The following is a 13,587-nucleotide window of genomic DNA, read 5'->3' as shown; positions in this document are numbered from 1 at the left end:
TGTCTCCCTCCTCCTCCTCTCGCCTCCCCAAACTCCCACCAATCCTCTCCATGTCACAGCTGCTACTGCTCTCAGGCCCTTCACCTCACCCGAATGAGTCGCCCTCCCCATCCCAGACTAGAGTTACCCATGCTGGGCTCAGACTGGTCCCATCTCCCCCTGTCTCCCCCCAGCACGACAGCTGCCACTAATACCACCGCTGTTCCTACCCCCACAGTGCAGGCATCCACATCCCAGCCACCAGTCACCAGTCACCAGCCACCACCATACCCCCACTCCACTGACTGCCAGCAGAGCACCGGTGTCACAGTCAACTGTCCCAGCTGCCCCAGTGGTTTGTGGGATATGTGTCAGGCCATATGGCCAAGGCCTTCTGGGACTGAGAGGGAATTAGGCCAGTTTACTATGATATAGTCACAAACGCACACACAAATGCACACACCTGCAACAGAAGAACCTACCTTTGTTCTAAATTCTCAGGAAAGTAGGACATAGAAGGAGTACAGGAAAGACCACATGAGTGGGTGTTTGGCTGGGCCACAGTACCATTTGGAGAATGGCAACAAAGGCACTATAATGTTTTACTGTTGAAATCTTTATGACAATATTGTCAACCGAACACAGGCCATCAATTCACATATTCTGTAATTTACGTGATCATGTCCCATGATCTCAGTTGGTTTATGTCAACCCCCTGGCACACACACACACACACACACACACACACACACACACACACACACACACACACACACACACACACACACACACACACACACACACACACACACACACACACACACACACACACACACACACACACACACACACATACATCCCTCCTGACACTAACCCGGCCCGTGCCAGGTGTCTCTAATGGACAGCTAGATTTCCCCAGCCAGGTAGTTAAGGGAATGAAAGTATGGTGTATGACACTAAGTCACACACACACACACACACACACACACACACACACACACACACACACACACACACACACACACACACACACACACACACACACACACACACACACACACACACACACACACACACACACACACACACACACACACACACACACATACACACACACAAACACACTGGGTGTGGCTGCTGGGTAGAGTTTGTCTCCATATTCTGCTGTTCATGTTAACTACACCAGTAAAGAGGACTCTAGTGTAGCCTCCTGCATTCTGTACAGTCTGACCAGGGACTCATAAATCTGTGTGTTCTCTGTGCAGTAAGCAGGGACTCATAAAGGCTGAACAGATGCTAACAGTTCCTATATTTAAAGATTAGCAGCCTCTGAACATGCTATAAAGTTGCCCTGGGAACACACACAGTAATGCAGTGACTTTATAGTGCACCACACACAGAGCTGAGGGATAGGGTACAACCCAGAGAAAGTGAGGAACAGGGACAGAGAAAGCGAAGGGAAGGAGAGAGGGAGAGAGGGGTGAGAGACAGAGAGGCAGAGAGAGAGACGGAGAAAGAGAGAGAGAGAGAGAGAGAGAGAGACGGAGAGAGAGAGAGAGAGAGAGAGAGAGAGAGAGAGAGAGAGAGAGAGAGAGAGAGAGAGAGAGAGATGTGTGTGTGTGTTCTCCTTCCTCTGAATGATTGCTCCTGTCTCCACGGCATAGGACTTTATTTTGGGAATGTTCCTATAAATCATTTTTGCCATTTACACAGCCACTGTTATTCTGGACACCACTGATTTGGAATGAGGGGGTGTTTTATAAATAAATGCATGTTGATGGTGAGTGTGTGCGTGAGGTGTGTGTGTGTGTGTGTGTGTGTGTGTGTGTGTGTGTGTGTGTGTGTGTGTGTGTGTGTGTGTGTGTGTGTGTGTGTGTGTGTGTGTGTGTGTGTGTGTGTGTGTAGGGGGGGTTAACACATACTGTACGTTTCCCGTACCTGCGGTGACACAAGCATTACTCACCCTACGCCACTGAGCCCACTGAGTTATGACAGACCCTGAGTGGAGAAACAGGGTGTGTTTGTGAGTGTGTATTGTTTGCGGCCCTTGTCCTTGTCCATCTCTTAGTGAACTTCACTGTACACGATCCTATTTTACAGTAATCAATACACATAGCGTTGCAAAATGTATAGGAATTTTCCAAACTGTACAGATTGTTTTTAGAAATCCCGGTTGGAAGTATCGTGGAATCAGGGGTGAATAAGCAGGACATCCGGAATCCTTCAACCAGCATTTCTGGAAAACCAGGACATTTTTGGAAAGTTACCAGATGTGTGCAACCCTGCACACAAAGACTACTTTCAATAGACTTTGTCTAAATAGTCTATTTTGAATATTATGTTTTAACCAATAAGAGTCTAAACCCTTTCTATGCCCAAATCTTACCGCTATTAGCCCCTACAAACACATTGAATAACAGACAGTCCTTACCGCTATTAGCCCCTACAAACACATTGAATAACAGACAGTCCTTACCGCTATTAGCCCCTACAAACACATTGAATAACAGACAGCCCTTACCGCTATTAGCCCCTACAAACACATTGAATAACAGACAGTCCTTACCGCTATTAGCCCCGACAAACACATTGAATAACAGACAGTCCTTACCGCTATTAGCCCCTACAAACATATTGAATAACAGACAGTCCTTACCGCTATTAGGCCCTACAAACACATTGAATAACAGACAGTCCTTACCGCTATTAGCCCCTACAAACACATTGAATAACAGACAGTCCTTACCGCTATTAGCCCCGACAAACACATTGAATAACAGACAGTCCTTACCGCTATTAGCCCCTTACAAACACATTGAATAACAGACAGTCCTTACCGCTATTAGCCCCTACAAACACATTGATTAACAGACAGTCCTTACCGCTATTAGCCCCTACAAACACATTGAATAACAGACAGTCCTTACCGCTATTAGCCCCTAAAACACATTGAATAACAGACAGTCCTTACCGCTATTAGCCCCTACAAACACATTGAATAACAGACAGTCCTTACCGCTATTAGCCCCTACAAACACATTGAATAACAGACAGCCCTTACCGCTATTAGCCCCTACAAACACATTGAATAACAGACAGTCCTTACCGCTATTAGCCCCTACAAACACATTGAATAACAGACAGTCCTTACCGCTATTAGCCCCTACAAACATATTGAATAACAGACCGTCCTTACCGCTATTAGGCCCTACAAACACATTGAATAACAGACAGTCCTTACCGCTATTAGCCCCTACAAACACATTGAATAACAGACAGTCCTTACCGCTATTAGCCCCTACAAACACATTGAATAACAGACAGTCCTTACCGCTATTAGCCCCTACAAACACATTGAATAACAGACAGTCCTTTCGCTATTAGCCCCTACAAACACATTGAATAACAGACAGTCCTTACCGCTATTAGCCCCTACAAACACATTGAATAACAGACAGTCCTTACCGCTATTAGCCCCTACAAACACATTGAATAACAGACAGTCCTTACCGCTATTAGCCCCTACAAACACATTGAATAACAGACAGTCCTTACCGCTATTAGCCCCTACAAACACATTGAATAACAGACAGTCCTTACCGCTATTAGCCCCTACAAACACATTGAATAACAGACAGTCCTTACCGCTATTAGCCCCTACAAACACATTGAATAACAGACAGTCCTTACCGCTATTAGCCCTACAAACACATTGAATAACAGACAGTCCTTACCGCTATTAGCCCCTACAAACACATTGAATAACAGACAGTCCTTACCGCTATTAGCCCCTACAAACACATTGAATAACAGACAGTCCTTACCGCTATTAGCCCCTACAAACACATTGAATAACAGATTCACTACATGGAACAACTGAACGTCCCAAAATAAACATGTTTTTATATTATAGTTTGTTCTAAGAGATATAAGAAAGATCAGGAAACATATACAGTATATATATATTGTTTTACATGTACCGCTTCTTTTTGTCACTAAACAGTCTCTATATATGCACGACATAGACAAAAGCACTGAAGTGTTTTAGTGTAGGATGTGTGAGTAGAGTCCAGTGAGTGTGCATAGAGTCTGTGCAAATAAACAACAACAAACATACACAAGGGGGTCAATGTAAATAGTCCGGGACGACATGCACTCAAACGTATTCAGTTGGCCTCACTGTTATGATTTTCATTGGCCTTGATGTCTTTTGTTTCTTGAATTGGTCTGGTGACAGGGGTTTGGAGGGGGGTTAGGGGTGTTGAATGGAATTATTTTATTTTGATTTTTTTACGATCTGTCGACGTACCCTTCAGCAGTCTTATGGCTTGGGGGTAGAAGCTTGCCGTGCGGTTAGCAGATAAAACAGTCTATGACTTGGATGGCGGAGTCTTTGACAATTTTTTAGGGCCTTCCTCTGATGGCAGGGAGTTTGGACCCAGTGATGCACTATACTTCCATTATACATTCCATTTAGTAGTCCTCCAGTTTAGCAGTCCTCCAGTTTAGCAGTCCTCCAGTTTAGTAGTCCTCCAGTTTAGTAGTCCTCCAGTTTAGCAGTCCTCCAGTTTAGCAGTCCTCCAGTTTAGCAGTCCTCCAGTTTAGTAGTCCTCCAGTTTAGCAGTCCTCCAGTTTAGTAGTCCTCCAGTTTAGCAGTCCTCCAGTTTAGCAGTCCTCCAGTTTAGTAGTCCTCCAGTTTAGCAGTCCTCCAGTTTAGCAGTCCTCCAGTTTAGTAGTCCTCCAGTTTAGTAGTCCTCCAGTTTAGCAGTCCTCCAGTTTAGTAGTCCTCCAGTTTAGCAGTCCTCCAGTTTAGTAGTCCTCCAGTTTAGCAGTCCTCCAGTTTAGTAGTCCTCCAGTTTAGTAGTCCTCCAGTTTAGTAGTCCTCCAGTTTAGCAGTCCTCCAGTTTAGCAGTCCTCCAGTTTAGTAGTCCTCCAGTTTAGTAGTCCTCCAGTTTAGCAGTCCTCCAGTTTAGCAGTCCTCCAGTTTAGCAGTCCTCCAGGGGGCAGTTACATATCTCTAGTGTGAGGGAGAGACAAAACTAGAGGACTGGATTTGTGCTTCTCTCTTTCTTTCTGGATATGTTTCTCTAACTCTCTCTCTTTCTCTCTCATATCAAGTTAAGGCAGGCATGACAAGTCGAGTCAGATCGTTGCTCCTGATGCTTGTTTAGTTTGAAAGAGGCCTAGTTCCACCACTCTCTCTTCTCTCTCTCTCTCTCTCTCTCTCTCTCTCTCTCTCTCTCTCTCTCTCCCTCTCTCCCTCTCTCACCCTGGGCCACACTATGAGACTTCACCTTGACCTGGTCATGAGGTGGCCAGACAAGCACAAAACGCTGCTATAAATAAAGCCCCTTGAGTGTGTGTGCACGTGTCTGTGTGTGTGTGTGTGAGGCTACACTGGAGGCTGATCATATGCCTGCAGAGCACTGAATCTTGGAAGCGCTCTTTCAGAAGGGATTTGAGGAGTGTGGAGAGAGACTACCTTGCTCTGAGTCGACAGCAAGGTCTTCAGGCTAGGTGGAGAGAGAGAGAGAGAGAGAGAGAGAGAGAGAGAGAGAGAGAGAGAGAGAGAGAAAGAGAGATCCCATATCTACTGGGTGAAATTCCACAGTGTGTCATCACAGTAGCAAGATTTGTGACCTGTTGCCACAAGGACAGGGCAACCAGTGAAGAACAAACACCATTGTAAATACAACCCATATTTATGCTTATTTTTATATATATATAATATATATATATAATATGACATTTGTAATGTCTTTATTGTTTTGAATCTTCTGTATGCATAATGTTTACTGTTAATTTGTATTGTTTATTTCACTTTTGTATATTATCTACCTCACTTGCTTTGGCAATGTTAACACATGTTTCCCATGCCAATAAATCCCCTTGAATTTAGTTTAATTTAATTGAGAGAGAGAGAGAGTTTAGCAGAGGAGAGTTTAGAGAGAGAGAGAGAGAGAGAGAGAGTCCTCCAGTTTAGCAGTGAGAGAGAGAGAGAGTCCTGAGTGAGTGAGTGAGTGAGTGAGTGGTTTGAGTGAGTGAGTGAGTGAGTTTAGTGAGTGAGTGAGTGAGTGAGTGAGTGAGTGAGGGCTGCATATCTTCCATCTTTCCACCCATCTTCCATCCTTTCACCCATCTTCCATCCTTTCACCCATATTCCATCCTTTGACCCATCTTCCATCCATATTCCATCCTTCCACCCATCTTCCATCCTTCTACCCATCTTCCAATCTCTTCCACCCATCTTCCCCCTTCCATCCACCTTCCATTCCTCCACCCATCTTCCCCCTTCCACCCATCTTCCCCCTTCCATCCACCTTCCATTCCTCCACCCATCTTCCTCCCTTCCACCCATCTTCCTCCCTTCCACCCATCTTCCTCCCTTCCACCCATCTTCCTCCCTTCCACCCATCTTCCTGCCTTTCACCCATCTTCCACCCTTCCATCCATCTTCCATCCTTCCACCCATCTTCCACCCATCTTCCATCCTTCTACCTATCTTCCATCCTTCCACCCATCTTCCACCCATCTTCCATCCTTTCACCCATCTTCCATCCTTTGACCCATATTCCATCCTTTGACCCATCTTCCATCCATCTTCCATCCTTTCACCCATCTTCCATCCATCTTCCATCCTTCCATCCTTCCACCCATCTTCCATCCTTTCACCCCCTTCCATCCACCTTCCATTCCTCCACCCATCTTCCCCCTTCCACCCATCTTCCCCCCTTCCATCCACCTTCCATTCCTCCACCCATCTTCCTCCCTTCCACGCATCTTCCTCCCTTCCACCCATCTTCCTCCCTTCCACCCATCTTCCTCCCTTCCACCCATCTTCCTGCCTTTCACCCATCTTCCACCCTTCCATCCATCTTCCATCCTTCCACCCATCTTCCACCCTTCCACCCATCTTCCATCCTTCTACCTATCTTCCATCCTTCCACCCATCTTCCACCCATCTTCCATCCTTCCACCCATCTTCCATCCTTTCACCCATATTCCATCCTTTGACCCATCTTCCATCCATCTTCCATCCTTTCACCCATCTTCCATCCATCTTCCATCCTTCCACCCATCTTCCATCCTTTCACCCATCTTCCATCCATCTTCCATCCTTTCACCCATCTTCCATCCATCTTCCATCCTTCCACCCATCTTCCATCCTTCTACCCATCTTCCGTCCTTTCACACATCTCCCACTCTTTCACCCATCTTCCATCCTTTCACCCATATTCCATCCTTTGACCCATCTTCCATCCATCTTCCATCCTTTCACCCATCTTCCATCCATCTTCCACCCTTCCATCCATCTTCCATCCTTCCACCCATCTTCCCCCCTTCCCCCCATCCTCCCCCCTTCCATCCATCTTCCATCCCTCCACACATCTTCCATCCCTCCACCCATCTTCCCTCCTTCCACCCATCTTCCATCCCTCCACCCATCTTCCAATCTCTTCCACCCATCTTCCCCCCTTCCATCCACCTTCCATTCCTCCACCCATCTTCCCCTTCCACCCATCTTCCATCCTCCACCCATCTTCCAATCTCTTCCACCCATCTTCCCCCTTCCATCCACCTTCCATTCCTCCACCCATCTTCCCTCTTCCACCCATCTTCCCCTCTTCCATCCACCTTCCATTCCTCCACCCATCTTCCCCCTTCCATCGACCTTCCATTCCTCCACCCATCTTCCTCCCTTCCACCCATCTTCCCCCTTCCATCCACCTTCCATTCCACCCATCTTCCCCTCTTCCACCCATCTTCCCCTCCCATCCACCTTCCATTCCTCCACCCATCTTCCCCCTTCCACCCATCTTCCATCCTTCCACCCATCTTCCAATCTCTTCCACCAATCTTCCCCCTTCCATCCACCTTCCATTCCTCCACCCATCTTCCTCCCTTCCACCCATCTTCCCCCTTCCACCCATCTTCCATCCTCTACCCATCTTCCATCTCTTCCACCCATCTTCCCCCTTCCATCCACCTTCCATTCCTCCACCCATCTTCCCCCTTCCACCCATCTTCCATCCCTCCACCCATCTTCCAATCTCTTCCACCCATCTTCCCCCCTTCCATCCACCTTCCATTCCTCCACCCATCTTCCCCTTCCACCCATCTTCCCCCTTCCACCCTTCCATCCACCCATCTTCCATCTCTTCCACCCATCTTCCCCTTCCATCCACCTTCCATTCCCACCCCATCTTCCCCCTTCCACCCATCTTCCCCCCTTCCATCCACCTTCCATTCCTCCACCCATCTTCCCCCCTTCCACCCATCTTCCATCCCTCCACCCATCTTCCAATCTCTTCCACCAATCTTCCCCCCTTCCATCCACCTTCCATTCCTCCACCCATCTTCCTCCCTTCCACCCATCTTCCCCCCTTCCACCCATCTTCCATCCCTCCACCCATCTTCCAATCTCTTCCACCCATCTTCCCCCCTTCCATCCACCTTCCATTCCTCCACCCATCTTCCCCCTTCCACCCCTCTTCCATCCCTCCACCCATCTTCCATTCTCCACCCATCTTCCCCCTTCCATCCACCTTCCATTCCTCCACCCATCTTCCCCCTTCCACCCATCTTCCCCCCTTCCATCCACCTTCCATTCCTCCCCCCATCTTCCCCCTTCCACCCATCTTCCCCCCTTCCACCCACCTTCCATTCCTCCACCCATCTTCCCCTCTTCCACCCATCTTCCCCCTTCCATCCACCTTCCATTCCTCCACCCATCTTCCCCCTTCCACCCATCTTCCCCCTTCCATCCACCTTCCATTCCTCCACCCATCTTCCCCTTCCATCCACCTTCCATTCCTCCACCCATCTTCCCCCTTCCACCCATCTTCCCCCTTCCATCCACCTTCCATTCCTCCACCCATCTTCCCCCTTCCACCCATCTTCCCCTTCCATCCACCTTCCATTCCTCCACCCATCCCCCCTTCCACCCATCTTCCCCCTTCCATCCACCTTCCATTCCTCCACCCATCTTCCCCCTTCCATCCACCTTCCATTCCTCCACCCATCTTCCCCCTTCCACCCATCTTCCCCCTTCCATCCACCTTCCATTCCTCCACCCATCCCCCCTTCCACCCATCTTCCTTCCATCCACCTTCCATTCCTTCCACCCATCTTCCCCCCTTCCACCCATCTTCCCCCTTCCACCACCTTCCATTCCTCCACCCATCTTCCCCCTTCCATCCACCTTCCATTGCTCCACCCATCTTCCCCCTTCCACCCATCTTCCCCCTTCCATCCACCTTCCATTCCTCCACCCATCTTCCCCCTTCCACCCATCTTCCCCCTTCCATCCACCTTCCATTCCTCCACCCATCTTCCCCCTTCCACCCATCTTCCCCCTTCCATCCACCTTCCATTCCTCCACCCATCTTCCCCCTTCCATCCACCTTCCATTCCTCCACCCATCTTCCCCCTTCCACCCATCTTCCCCCCTTCCATCCACCTTCCATTCCTCCACCCATCTTCCTCCCTTCCACCCATCTTCCTCCCCTCCACCCATCTTCCCCCTTCCACCCATCTTCCCCCCTTCCATCCACCTTCCATTCCTCCACCCATCTTCCTCCCCTCCACCCATCTTCCTGCCTTTCACCCATCTTCCATTCTTCCACTCATCTTCCATCCTTTCTTTACTCAATTCAGCTTCCAATAACCCTGCTGGGTTCCGCAAAGTCCCTCCGCCATGCCAGTGACCTGGCCAACCACCTCTCCTTATGGGATTAGTGGTCCTCCAATCATATGGCCTCCCTCTGTCTCTGTCTCTGTCCCCACGACAACACAACACTGCAGGACCAATAATAAAACATAAACACACCGACCACAGACAATCGGATACACGCTGGGGTCTTAGAAACTCTTTGGGAGACTGTGTATTTCCGCCCTGCGATGTGTGTGTGTGTGTGTGTGTGTGTGTGTGTGTGTGTGTGTGTGTGTGTGTGTGTGTGTGTGTGTGTGTGTGTGTGTGTGTGTGTGTGTGCACGCCCGTACGTGCCTATTGTGTACAGGAGCACTCCTATGGCTTTGTTTATATTTAAGTGTGAGATTGAATGGAAATATACAGGTAACTGCCAAAATAAAAGAAACACGTGAGTAAATGAGGGGTACAAAGTACATTGAAAGCAGGTGCTTCCACACAGGTGTGGTTCCTGAGTTAATTAAGCAATTAACATCCCATTATGCTTAGGGTCATGAAAATGCTACTATGGCCAAAAGAATAGATCTCAGTGACATTGAAAGAGGCGTCTCAAAGGGGAATGTGGGATTTAAATGGTGTGTGTGCGTGTGTGTGTGTGTGTGTGTGTGTGTGTGTGTGTGTGTGTGTGTGTGTGTGTGTGTGTGTGTGTGTGTGTGTGTGTGTGTGTGTGTGTGTGTGTGTGTGCGTGTGTCTGTGTGTGTGAGGGTGTCTGTGTGTGTGTCTGTGTGTGTGAGTGTGTCTGTGTGTGTGTGTGTCTGTGTGTGTGTGTGTCTGTGTGTGTGTGTGTGTGTGTGTGTGTGTGTGTGTGTGTGTGTGTGTGTGTGTCTGTGTGTGTGTGTGTCTGTGTGCGTCTGTGTGTGTGTGTGTGTGTGTGCGTCTGTCTGTGTGTGTGTGTGTGCGTGTGTCTGTGTGTGTGTGTGTCTGTGTGTGTGCGTGTGTGTGCGTGTGTGTGTGTGTGTGAGTGTGTCTGTGTGTGTGCGTGTGTCTGTGTGTGAGTGTGTCTGTGTGTGTGCGTGTGTCTGTGTGTGTGCGTGTGTCTGTGTGTGTGTGCCTGTGTGTGTCTCTGTGTGTGAGTGTGTCTGTGTGTGTGCGTGTGTCTGTGTGTGTGAGTGTGTCTGTGTGTGTGCATGTGTCTGTGTGTGTGAGTGTGTCTGTGTGTGCATGTGTCTGTGTCTGTGTGTGTGTGTGAGTGTGTCTGTGTCTGTGCGTGTGTCTGTGTGTGTGCGTGTGTCTGTGTGTGTGCGTGTGTCTGTGTGTGTGTGTGTCGTGTGTGTGTGTGTCTGTGTGTGTCTGTGTGTGTGTGTGTGAGTGTGTGTCTGTGTGTGTGAGTGTGTCTGTGTGTGTGCGTGTGTCTGTGTGTGTGCGTGTGTCTGTGTGTGTGTGTCTGTGTGTGTGTGTGTCTGTGTGCGTGTGTGTGTGTGTGTCTGTGTGTGCGTGTGTGTGTCTGTGTGTCTGTGTGTGTGTGTCTGTGTGTGTCTGTATGTGTGTCTGTGTGTGTGTCTGTGTGTCTGTGTGTGCGTGTGTGTGTCTGTGTGTGTGTGTCTGTGTGTGTTTGTGTGTGTATGTGTGTCTGTGTGTGTGCGTGTGTGTGTGTGTCTGTGTGTGTGTGTGTGTGTGTGTGTGTGTGTGTGTGTGTGTGTGTGTGTGTGTGTGTGTGTGTGTGTGTGTGTGTGTGTGCGTGTGTGTGTGTGTGTGTGTGCGTGTGTGTGTATGTAAGACAACGTTTTACACCACCATAAAAAAAATGTTTTTTTAAATAATGTAATTTCTGGTGGAGAATGGTGTTGCATCCCTCCAATGGAGTTCAGACATTTGTAGAATCAATGTGAAGGCTTATTAAAGTTGTTCTGGCAGCTTGTGTTATTAATGGTTACAGGGTTTAAACGGAAACAACTCAAAGCGTTTAGCCATGAATTCTGAGTGGTTCTGGGCTATGGTTTGGGGAAGTCTTAAAACAAAATAATTAGAAGTTCACAGCCATTGCTGGGCAATCATTATATATATATTTTTAATGGCTCCGAAGAAGGCATACAGTTGAAGTCAGAAGTTTACATACAACTTAGCCAAATACACTTAAACTCAGTTTTTCACAATTCCTGACATTTAATCCGATTAAAAATTCCCTGTCTTAGGTCAGTTAGGATCACCACTTTATTTTAAGAATGTGAAATGTCAGAATAATAGTAATAATAGTAGAGAGAATGATTTATTTCAGCTTTCATTTCTTTCATCACATTTCCAGTGGGTCAGAAGTTTACATACACTCAATTCATATTTGGTAGCACTGCCTTTAAAATATTTCAATTGGGTCAAACGTTTCCGGTAGCCTTCCACAAGCTTCCCACAATAAGTTGGGTGAATTTTGGCCCATTCCTCCTGACAGAGCTAGGGTAACTGAGTTAGGTTTGTAGGCCTCCTTGCTCGCATACACTTTTTCAGTTCTGCCCGTAAATTGTCGATGGGACATGAGGTCGGAACTTTGTGATGGCCACTCCAATACCTTGACTTTGTTGTCCTTAAGCCATTCTGCCACAACTTTGGAAGTATGCTTGGGGTCATTGTCCATTTGGAAGACCCATTTGCGACCAAACTTTAACTTCCTGACTGATGTCTTGAGATGTTGCTTCAATATATCCACATAATTTTCCTGCCTCATGATGCCATCTATTTTCTGAAGTGCACCAGTCCCTCCTGCAGCAAAGCACCCCCACAACATGATGCTGCCACCCCCCTGCTTCATGGTTGGGATGGTGTTCTTCAGCTTGCAAGCCTCCCCTTTTTGCTCCAAACATAATGATGGTCATTATGGCCAAACAGTTCTATTTTTGTTTCATCAGACCAGAGGATATTTCTCCAAAAGGTATGATGTTTGTCCCCATGTGCAGTTGCAAACATTAGTTGGGCTTTTTTATGGCGGTTTTGGAGCAGTGGCTTCTTCCTTGCTGAGAGGCCTTTCAGGTTATGTCGATATAGGACTTGTTTTACTGTGGTATAGATACTTTTGTACCTGTTTCCTCCGCCATCTTCACAAGGTCCTTTGCTGTTGTTCTAGGATTGATTTGCACACCAAAGTACTTTAATCTCTAGGAGACAGAACGCGTCTCCTTCCTGAGCAGTACGATGGCTGCATGGTCCCATGGTGTTTATACTTGCATACTATTGTTTGTACAGAGGAACATGGTACCTTCAGGTGTTTGGAAATTGCTCCCAAGGATGAACCAGACTTGTGGAGGTCTACAATTATTTTTCTGTGGTCTTGGCTGATTTCTTTTGATTTTCCCATGATGTCAAGCAAACAGGCACTGAGTTTGAAGGTAGGCCTTGAAATACATCCACAGGTATACCTCCAATTGAGTCAAATGATGTCAATTAGCCTATAAGAAGCTTCTAAAGCCATGACATCATTTTCTGGAATTTTCCAATCTGTTTAAAGGCACAGTCAACTTAGTGTATGTAATCTTCTGACCAACTTGAATTGTGATGCAATGAATTATAAGTGAAATTGCATCTGTAAACAATTGTTGGGAAAATTACTTGTGTCATGCACAAAGTAGATGTCCAAACCGACTTGCCAAAACTATAGTTTGCTGACAAGAAATTTGTGGAGTGGTTGAAAAACAAGTTTTAATGACTCCAACCTAAACTTCCGATTTCAACTGTGTGTCAACGTTCTCAGGTCCTTTTCAACATCGAATGGGCCCAAAGTCCTATTAATACACTGTGTATTGGTGTTTCCTTTATTTTGGCAGTTACCTGAATATGAAACACAGAGAGAGGATTGATGGGAGAGCCCCTCGCACATGAAACACTCTATTTTGGGAAGCTGAGGGAGGGCTGAAGGTGGGAGGGCTGAAGGTGGGGATGATGACAAGACTCATTTGGGGTGAAATTGATGTCAC

Source organism: Oncorhynchus keta, chromosome 35 (genome assembly GCF_023373465.1).
Source record: "Oncorhynchus keta strain PuntledgeMale-10-30-2019 chromosome 35, Oket_V2, whole genome shotgun sequence".
NCBI lineage: Eukaryota > Metazoa > Chordata > Actinopteri > Salmoniformes > Salmonidae > Oncorhynchus > Oncorhynchus keta.
Note: the sequence above shows the minus strand (reverse complement) of the source record.